The sequence below is a fragment of the Ammospiza caudacuta genome, chromosome 5 (assembly GCF_027887145.1).
Source record: "Ammospiza caudacuta isolate bAmmCau1 chromosome 5, bAmmCau1.pri, whole genome shotgun sequence".
NCBI classification, from domain to species: Eukaryota; Metazoa; Chordata; class Aves; order Passeriformes; family Passerellidae; genus Ammospiza; species Ammospiza caudacuta.
In genome coordinates, this window is record NC_080597.1 from 24,267,861 (window position 1) to 24,277,116 (window position 9,256).

Below are 9,256 nucleotides of genomic sequence, written 5' to 3' on the forward strand. Positions count from 1 at the left end.
CCTGATATTTTAAGTCTTATTATGCAGGCTGGAAATTATCAAAACCATGGCAAACAAAAAGTAAAGATGCCTGTGCACTAAGAACTTGCATAAGGCACAGCAGAAGCTGACAAATATAAAGATGACATTTGTAACAGTTAAGATTCTTGAAATAGGCTTATTGTTATGGCTCCATATTGCCTAGATCTTTCAATTATACCAACATAAAATCCTCCAGTCTGAACATTGGAAGCACTAGATGTTTCTTGATCCTAAGAGGAGGAATTGGGAAGAAAAATTAAAAAAGGCAAACAAAAAAAAAACCCTCTCAAAGCACTGTCTAGAGAGTCCAGTTGTCCTTGTACTTTCAGGGCACAGCTGTGACCTGACAGCAGTTCCCTTACCTAATGCTGCCACTACCATGTTATGATTTTAGAAGTACCTAATTTAGTTTTAAATCTGATACTGGAATCTGTGCAGATCTGGTAGCATGGAGTCTGGGGCAGAGTGAGCTGCTCTGGAGTTGTACCCAGACCTGGTTTCTCTGGCCAACAATCCATCCGCTGGCATAAACTCAGAAATGAAGCCTGGATCTCAATGAGCATTTTCAGCATTGTGAAGCTGACTCATTTAGGCTAAATGATTTAAAAGAACATGTTGTTTGGACTTTGGTTTTTCAATTTTAGACATTACTACTTCCTGTTGCCTATTCTACAACTCTGGCAGCATCTTAAAGTAATTCCCCAGGAAGGTTGGTTTAAACTGTGTTTATAGTTTATATTTTGGCATCCCAGCAGATTTGCTTCTGGGATAGTTGTTTATGAGTAAATTATTATCTGAAACCCAATGTTCACTTCCTAAAGGAGCACATCACAGTTTTTAGTGTCCAAAGTTTTTAGCTTTTAGGACAAGAGATGAGAAGAGTTTTGGGTGCTGTTGAAGGACTTACACAGAAAACTAAAGCAAAATAGTTTACAGAAATTTGAACAGAGATACATAATTTACATGCAACCAGAAACATAATCCAAATATACTAATTACTCATTGTTTAACTGACTGAAACATGAACAATCTAAAATTATTCCCTTTCTATAGTTGGTCATACCATGTAGGAGAGTTGTTTTAATATCTATATACTTCCCTTGGACAAAGTATATTTAAACTTATGTGTGTAGTAGGAGAAATAAATTGGCTTGTTGACAGCTGTAATAATTTCTTCTTTGTTCTCTGGATTTTTTTCTCACCTTTCCACCTTTTATCAATGTCAATACTAGATTCAGTTATTAATTCACGGTAAGATTGAAAAATGTTACAAAAATAAATAGTAGCAAGCTGACAATAAGCACAACTGGCAAAAAAATAATAGTGCCTAGCACAGGAAAAAGTAAAAATGTTAAGATGAGGTGCTTATATACAGCTTGCATAACAAAGGTCTTAAATACATTCCTTTGTCCTTACCTTGTGCTTTCAAAAAGGTTGTTCTCAATCTTCAAATACCATTCAGTATACTTCAACAATTGCATTTTGCAGGTGCAGTATTTATGACATTTTGTGAGTGTAAAGGTACAAAAATTAGAACTGAGAAGACAGTGCTTTTCCTAATACATTTGTTAAATTATCTCCACACTTACTTCTTGTATTCATATTTCTCAAGTCCCATACTGTACCAAGCTGTTCCTCTCTGCAGCACAGTTCTTCACATATCTTCTCAGGCACTCCTCCTGGGCTCTCAACCCACCCCTATTTATTCCAGTTACCTTCACAAGCCACAGCTGTTGCCCAACTAAGGACTTCGCAGCTGTAACTCATTTGGAGTAACTAGGACCCACACATATCTTAGAGGGACTCTCTCCATAAGGACCCACTTATTTAATACATAGATCTTACAACATATAGATCTTAAGCGGGGACTCTCTCCATAACAATACATATATTCAGGCCCCCGCAATTACTTAATTTTCTGTATTATAAACAGCCACTTTACTGCAGAAAGGATTAATGACAAAATTCAAAGCTGTACAATAAGGGGCTAAACTTACACATCTCAGAATTAAGATAGCCTGGGTTGCAGCTTTTACTTTATAAGATACATTATTTGTTTCTGTGGGACTCTAACTTGTTATAATGTCAAGTACTGCTTTTTTTCCATCCCAGACTCTCATAGTTGAATATTATGAGGGGCTGTGTTTTAGTTTGGTTCGACTTTGTTGTATGTTGAAGCTGCTCAGCTTCTTTCAGGACTGGGCACTCAGGACACACTCACTGCTGGGCCTGGAAAGTAGACTGGGAATGAAATTTGGGCTGGATTCTACAAAGTCAGTTTAAAAGGTAGTTTTAGCATAATTATTACTAATTTTTAGTGCTAATATGAGAGCCTCTGAATGCAGCATAACTGTGAGATGGAGTAACAGGGGATCCACTTTGGTGGTCCTAGTTCTGTGCTGTAGTACAAACACCAGTGATAATTAGGTTATGTTGACATTTACATGTGGTGAGCATTGCAGTAATGAGGCCCCAAATATTTTTGCTTTTGCAGTATTTCCTGGAAATGTGTTGACCATATAATTTACATGTGCGTTGCTCAGGTGACAACAACAGATGTGTCATAGCACTCTTTGTGCAAAAAAGTAGAGTGAATTCAAATCTTGGATGTAGCTTATTGGATGCCCATGTATTTCCTCTACCCTTGTTAATAATTATGCCATCCCTTTGATTTCTGCTGTGAACAGAAATGGTGCTTGGCCTTCAACAATGTATGGTATTCACCTCCTTTTTCCAGTCCTTTATTATGGTTTCTCTATTTTCAAAACTTTGGAGGTAGAACTCCATTGCTTGTTCCTGTTTGAAGGTTGTTCCTCCATTAAGCCCATCTCAGTTACCCTTTGGTAGGGTGTCTTGTTTCTGTTTTGGTTGTGCTTGTAGAAAACAAACCAAATAGCAGATAAAATTGTGCACTGGGGCTTAGTATACTGAATTGCTAAAGTATTCTCCTTTTTCTTTACCACTGCTATCTCCAGAGGACATCTTATCTACAGCGACTCCCTTGTTTTTGATACCTGGTTTTTTACATCTGCCTGTTGTCATGCAGCTGCCTTCCAGTTTATAGCTCAACTCATGTATTTCCTGGTGTTTTTTTCCGTTGCTTATTCATTTTCCCCCATTCATACTTTTAAATAACTTCATTTTTGAATGTGCTGTCACATTTTAGGTCTTCCTTGCATAACCATCCCCTAACTTGCTTGGTTATATATGATGTCCTGTCTTTTTCCTTATCTTCAGTTTGGTTTTACCTTCTGTTTTTCCTCCATAAAGTTCACAAGTTCACAGCTGTTGCTTTCCATAGCATATTGCCTTTCCTGTATATACCCTTTGTGCCGTGTAGGGATTCTTCTATGATAAACTCCATGGAATTGTGTGATCCCCACAACCCTAACTGACCCAGCACTGTCTTTTGCATAAAAGAGATACAAATGCAAAGAGAGGAAGTAAGTAGAGCATGCAAATACTTTTATTTCCATAGAAAATAGTAGTGATGTAGTCTAGTGTAGACCTAGCTTTTGCCTAAGAAGCTGCTAATGGACTTATTTTACTGAGTGAATGTAGATACCATCTCAATTTATCGTCTGTTCTAGCAAAGTTGCCTGTTTTGCTTGTTGAGTCAGATGCTCAAGGAGGAAAGAGCTGTTTGACATGGTCACCTCTCTTGTGTCCTGGCATTGCATCCCCAGCATGGTGGGAAGGAAACACCTAACTTCCTTATCTCCTCTGTTGTTTGCACAGCCTGACACAAAGCAAGCACTTCTTGGTAGCTCTGGCTCACTGGTATAAGGTATTTCTTCTTTTCCAGCCTTGTTTTCCTTCACAACCATTCCCAGCCAGACCTTTGTCAGGGCCGTGTGCATAGGGTTGGTTTCCTGGATTGCTTTGGTGGCAGGAGAGTTCAGAGTGACCTGTTAGGCTGTGCTGCTTCCCTCTCCTCACAGAAATTCTGTGTCGTTGTTTGCTGAACTGCTACAAACAGGATTAAATAATTCCACTCAAATCCTTTTTTTCTTCAAAGATAAAAAATTTGATTACTCTGGATTCAAATATCTAGTTTTTTTCCTCATCTCTTAAAAAAGTCCCAGGAGGGACTTTGTGGGAGGGGAATAAATCACATGTTTCTGAGTCAGGTACCCAAGTACTTTTCATGGTGTTGTATCTGCCTTAAACTTCATGCCCTTACTGTAAGATTACCTGCAAAGAGCTTATTTTCCTTTAATTGTGTTCAATTTTAATAACTGGTTTGTTAGACAAAAAAGCCTGATTGTGTGTGAGTTGCTTTCCACCATTTTTTTATGTTCTCTATGACTCAAATACAAGCCTGATTTCAAAGAAAAGAATGTGTGAATAAATAAATGGCATTAGTTGTGGTAGAAACAATAAAGGCATGGCCAGTGGCAGTAGGGACTAATGAATGGCACCAGCACCAGGAGATCCTGTTCCATCCCTGCTGAGTACTGTTTTACCTCTCTGGCCTCAGGTGCCACACTTATTCAAGTGAGGCTGGTGATGCTTCCTCCTTGTGTCAGAGAGTTATTTATTTACTGACCAGGAATTAAAAAAAAGGTAGCATGAGAATATTAATCACGGTTTGTGGGAACCACAGGTTTGTGTTGGCCCAGGAATTTCAAAAAGTCAGGAAGCTCAGCCCTTTCAGGTCATCCCAAATAAAGGGTGAGCCAGTATGAATGGCACTGTGAGCATGATACACTTTACAGGTAGTTATATCATTACCCAGCTTCCTTTGGTTTTGATTCAGATTAGATAAAGCATTAATTAATATGAGTGAATCTCAAAGAAACTGTGACATTTGAAGGAAATAGACAAAAATTTATGCCAAAATTACTGGTACTGTAAGGTGATATTTTCCATTAAAATTGCATATAAAATGTTGTATGAGATATTGTAGCTTTTACCACAGCTCCAGAGGCAGACAAGTTTTGTATTAAGATTTTCATATCCTACTTAGTTTAGTTCACAATGAAATAAAATTGAAGATGAAAGTGCTCCAAGATACATAATTAATGTATGATTGGTTGCCTTTTACTGAGGAGAAGAGAATCTGAAAGTTACTTTTGTTAAATTTGTACAGCTTGTTCTGTTAAAGCCAACAGAGTTTGTATTGTAGATGTTCTGGAAATACTTGAGGTCAGCATGTGATGCTATGCTCGCAGAAAACATCTCTATTAGTGCTAATTAGAGCAACCTGGCTAATTCCTGTATGGCTTACTGTAAACAATGACATAAGGAATGAGGAATGGCTGAAGACTTTCAAGGGTACGTACCCACTGCCTGATACTGCTGAGAAACTTCTGTGGGTGAGAGCACTAGTAGGAAAGTCTGTAAGAAAGCCCAGGTCTTGTTGGAGTGGGATTTTAAGTTCCATAATTATTATGGCAGAAATATGTCTTGTAGGACTTCATAGCAAACCAAGAAATATGATTATGTCCCTGTTAAAATCCTTAAAGTAATATACTTTTTCATAAAGCAGTTGGACTTTGTGATAGCCGCATGAATATTCAGAAAAGCAAAAGGAAAACAAAAACCTGGAAGTAGGAATTACTTCTTTTGCTAGGAACTAGAAACTGTTTTAGGAGCCCTGTTTTCAGACTAACTGGATGAGACAGATTATAAATTTGAGTGGATGATTGTTAGAGAAGGGGATGTTTGAGTGTGGAGTATTTTGCTCTGGGTTCTTGGATGGAAAGGTGGTGGATTGCAGCCCTCCAAACACAGTGCTGACCTATCTTGAGTGGAAAACTGATTGGAGGATGTTGTTGAGTCAGTCCCCAGATGTTAATTGGAAAATTAACCTGAAAGGGTGAATTTTGTCACTTAATCCCATTTTTGAGTGGGAACTTTTCTGCTGGGTATAGGGAGCTTTGATTCAGGCTCTCCAATTGATGTCACTTGAAAGTTTGTCTTCCCTTTGATCTGGCATTCATCATTCCTCTGTCAGTGTTTCTTCTTTGGTTGGTCTTGGTTTTGTAATTCCTGTCCTGCTATGCCTATGCAGAAGTTAGATTAACAGTTATCAGTAGATTTTTACTGTCCTTTGAGAATACTGTGCTCTGGGGCTTTCTGCTGTCTTCTGCATTTTTCATATATTAACTGCATTTGTTTGGCTGAGAATGATGAGGGTTTTTTTTCTCTTCTGGTTTAGAGCGCTCAACACTTAGGTTGGAAAGTTCCCTGAAGTGAAGTTTGTATCTAAATGTTTTCCCACTTATGGAATTTACTTTAAATGGTTTTTGTACTCAGATAGTTGTGGTAAAACCAAAGAATTTATATTTTCATGAAGGAAATAGGTGTTCTGGAGTAGTACTATGTACCACTGTCAGGACTCTGCTAACAGAAACCTGATCAAGTAGAGTCCTTCTTCATAGAGCTTCAACTAGTTGCAAAGTTCAGTTATTCCACATTATGCCTTGATGTTGATTCAAGTCAAGCTGTCCCTTATTTAAATGGAGGGAGTTTTAAGCTCTTAGATATGAAAAGGGCATGAACAAAACTAGAATTAAAATTCAAGGGCTTTGCAGCAACATACTGGATAAATATAAGCAATAACATAGTTCAGAGAATTTCTCATTTCTTAGGAAAATGCACTTTACTCTTTTAATAGTCAAATGTTAAAGCTTGATGGGTTTTGGATTTGAGAGGCCAGCAGACAGCTCAGCCCCATTCATCCCTCCCTGGTGGGATGGGGAAAAAATTGGAAGAGTGAAGGTGAGAAAACTTGTAACTGGAACAAAGACAATTTAGTAGGTAAAGCAAATGACACCATGCCAGCAAGGCTGCAGGCTTCCATTTCCTCGCAGTTTTGTCAGTTCAGCTGATTGCAAGGCAGCCTCTCAGTGTGCAATTGTGAAATGATCCAGGCTGGAGGTGTATCTTTTAAGGGCTCAGGGATTTTCCCTGGTAATCTGAATGATATAATGGCTCTGTTGCCATCACTACCAAATGTTTGAGTTTGCTCAATAGGGGAGGTAGTGACCTGTGAGGATAGTGCAGAAATGAGCATATCTAGAAGAAGGAAGACATGAAAATTTCTCAAACTACAAAGATAACTTGAACACAAGGTAAATACTCATTGTCATATGAAATAGCCTGTACTTCCCAAATGTCTGAAGATAGGGCTGTAAAGCAATTTATGTGCTTGCTCAGAAACATTTTAAATTTAGAGGTGTCTTCTGAACTTATTGTTCATTAAAATGTGAAGTTTGTTCTTGTTGGTAATGTTCTTTTCCATGATATAGAAACTCTAGGTAAATCAGTGGAGACTTTTGCCTTGAAGCACCACCTGTAGACCTCCAGAGTGAGTTGTTGAAAGGCAAGTGCTTTCCATGGGTGCCCATGTCCTGCCTCTGCAGCTGGTGGGATCCCTGGATCACTTTTGCAGGGTAAGGCAATTTTTATCCTGGAGCAGTTTTGCTTACCAAGCTCATCCAGGCTGTTGGGTTGGGCTGATCCTGTTCCCACCTGATCAAAACCTTCTGAAACCAATCATGCCTTTTTTCTTTCCAGCCAGAAGTTACACAACAAACAGTCAAAAGTTCAGAGGCCTCAGTGCTAGGGAGGACTTTGGTTTGTGAGGAAGCTCCCTCCCAGTAAGGAAGGATATGGGTTGAAAATACCACAGTTGTTTCACTGTATTTTTTTTATCTCCCCAGGTAAGGTTTTTTTCTGGTTTAACAAGTTCTGAGCAAACCTGGCAGTTTTGCCACTACCAGCAAGAGGTGTAGCTGCCTCCTCTTACTCTCTGCTGGTCTGGCATGCCTTTGTCCTGGCACCAGCAGGGGTGATCACAGGATTGTTCCCTGGCTTGATTGAGCTGGCTGAGCTTGTTAGACTGGTGGGAAACTGTCCACAACTTTTCTTCTCCTGGGTTAGTTTTGTCCTAGGTTAATGAGTTGATATAGCTCATGCACGGGTCTGAAGTCTGCCAGAACTGGTGCCAAGTATGCAGATATAAAGAAGGAAAAAACAGTGTGGTAAAAGATAATAGAGTTGTCCCCCCTTTTTTAGTATTGGTTGATTGTATTGATTCACCCCGTACCAAGGAGCACTTGGCAGGTCATAGGGAAGGTGCCACCTCACCAGCCACCACCTCCTAGACTGGGATTAACAAAACCAAAAGTTGGTGGTTATGCAGGGCAAGAGTGTCACTGGGCTTCCCTGCTACAGACTTGTTAAATAATGCTGATGCGTACCAGGCAGAGAGTCATCCTCACCACCGCATCTAGGAGAGTTATCCAGAGCAGATCCATGGTTCAGGTTCTCTTTAGCAGTCTCACTCTGAAAAAAATGTGTCTGCTGACTCGTTTTTGGAAAGTATCAATTATTCACCAGGACTCTGGGTTATCACAACTGCTGTTAACAGGTGGAATTCTATGGAGAGCAAGCTGGTGACACACATAGCACTTTCTGCTTTGTCATGCTGCCTGTGGCAGGTTGCCCAAACCAACAAGGGAGAGGCCCCCAGAAGCAGAGCCAGCCAACATACAAACTCTTTCAAGTCTTTGCCAGGGGCTAGGTTGCCTTTGGGTTTTGGGGCTATTGCTAAAACTTGGTACCTCTGGCACAGATCTACCTGAAAATAATTAGAGATATTTATACAAGTGCCCGTGTTGGCTAATGTCTAGATTTTATCTCACTGAAGCTACAGTTTTAGGTGAAAATTCCCCAGATTGTTCAAACTTGCAGGAATAAAATATTCCTTCTGTTGCTTTGGATACACAGGACTGTAACTTTAGTATAATATAGCAAAGCAAAAATTTGTGAAGGCTGTTCAAAACCTGTGTTCTTGCTTTTCTTTTTTTACATGTGTGTATTCCCCAACTAGAACAGGAAAAGTAGTATCCATCACTAATATTACTGTTAGGAGTTCTGATCTTTAAACCCCTTTACCAACATCACCAAAGTACTCTTCCCAATATCTTTGTGAGATAAAGGAATTTTAGCAACAAGTTCCGGAGAAGAAGTCAGAAATTACAAGATTACAGGCCAGTTTTCAATGACTGCCTTTTTTAATTTGTATGTGAATGTTTTTCAGGTTTGTGGGCTCAATGCCCAAGGAATGTATACATAGCATTCAGTATGGCTGTTTCTCTAAGTATGGGCACATGTCAGGGTTTGCTAATTAATGCTGGTTGTACAGTGCAAAGTATGTATGTGATTAAGTACAAACAACTGTGTACTAACCCATTTATTAGAAATTAAGCATAATGTAATTCAG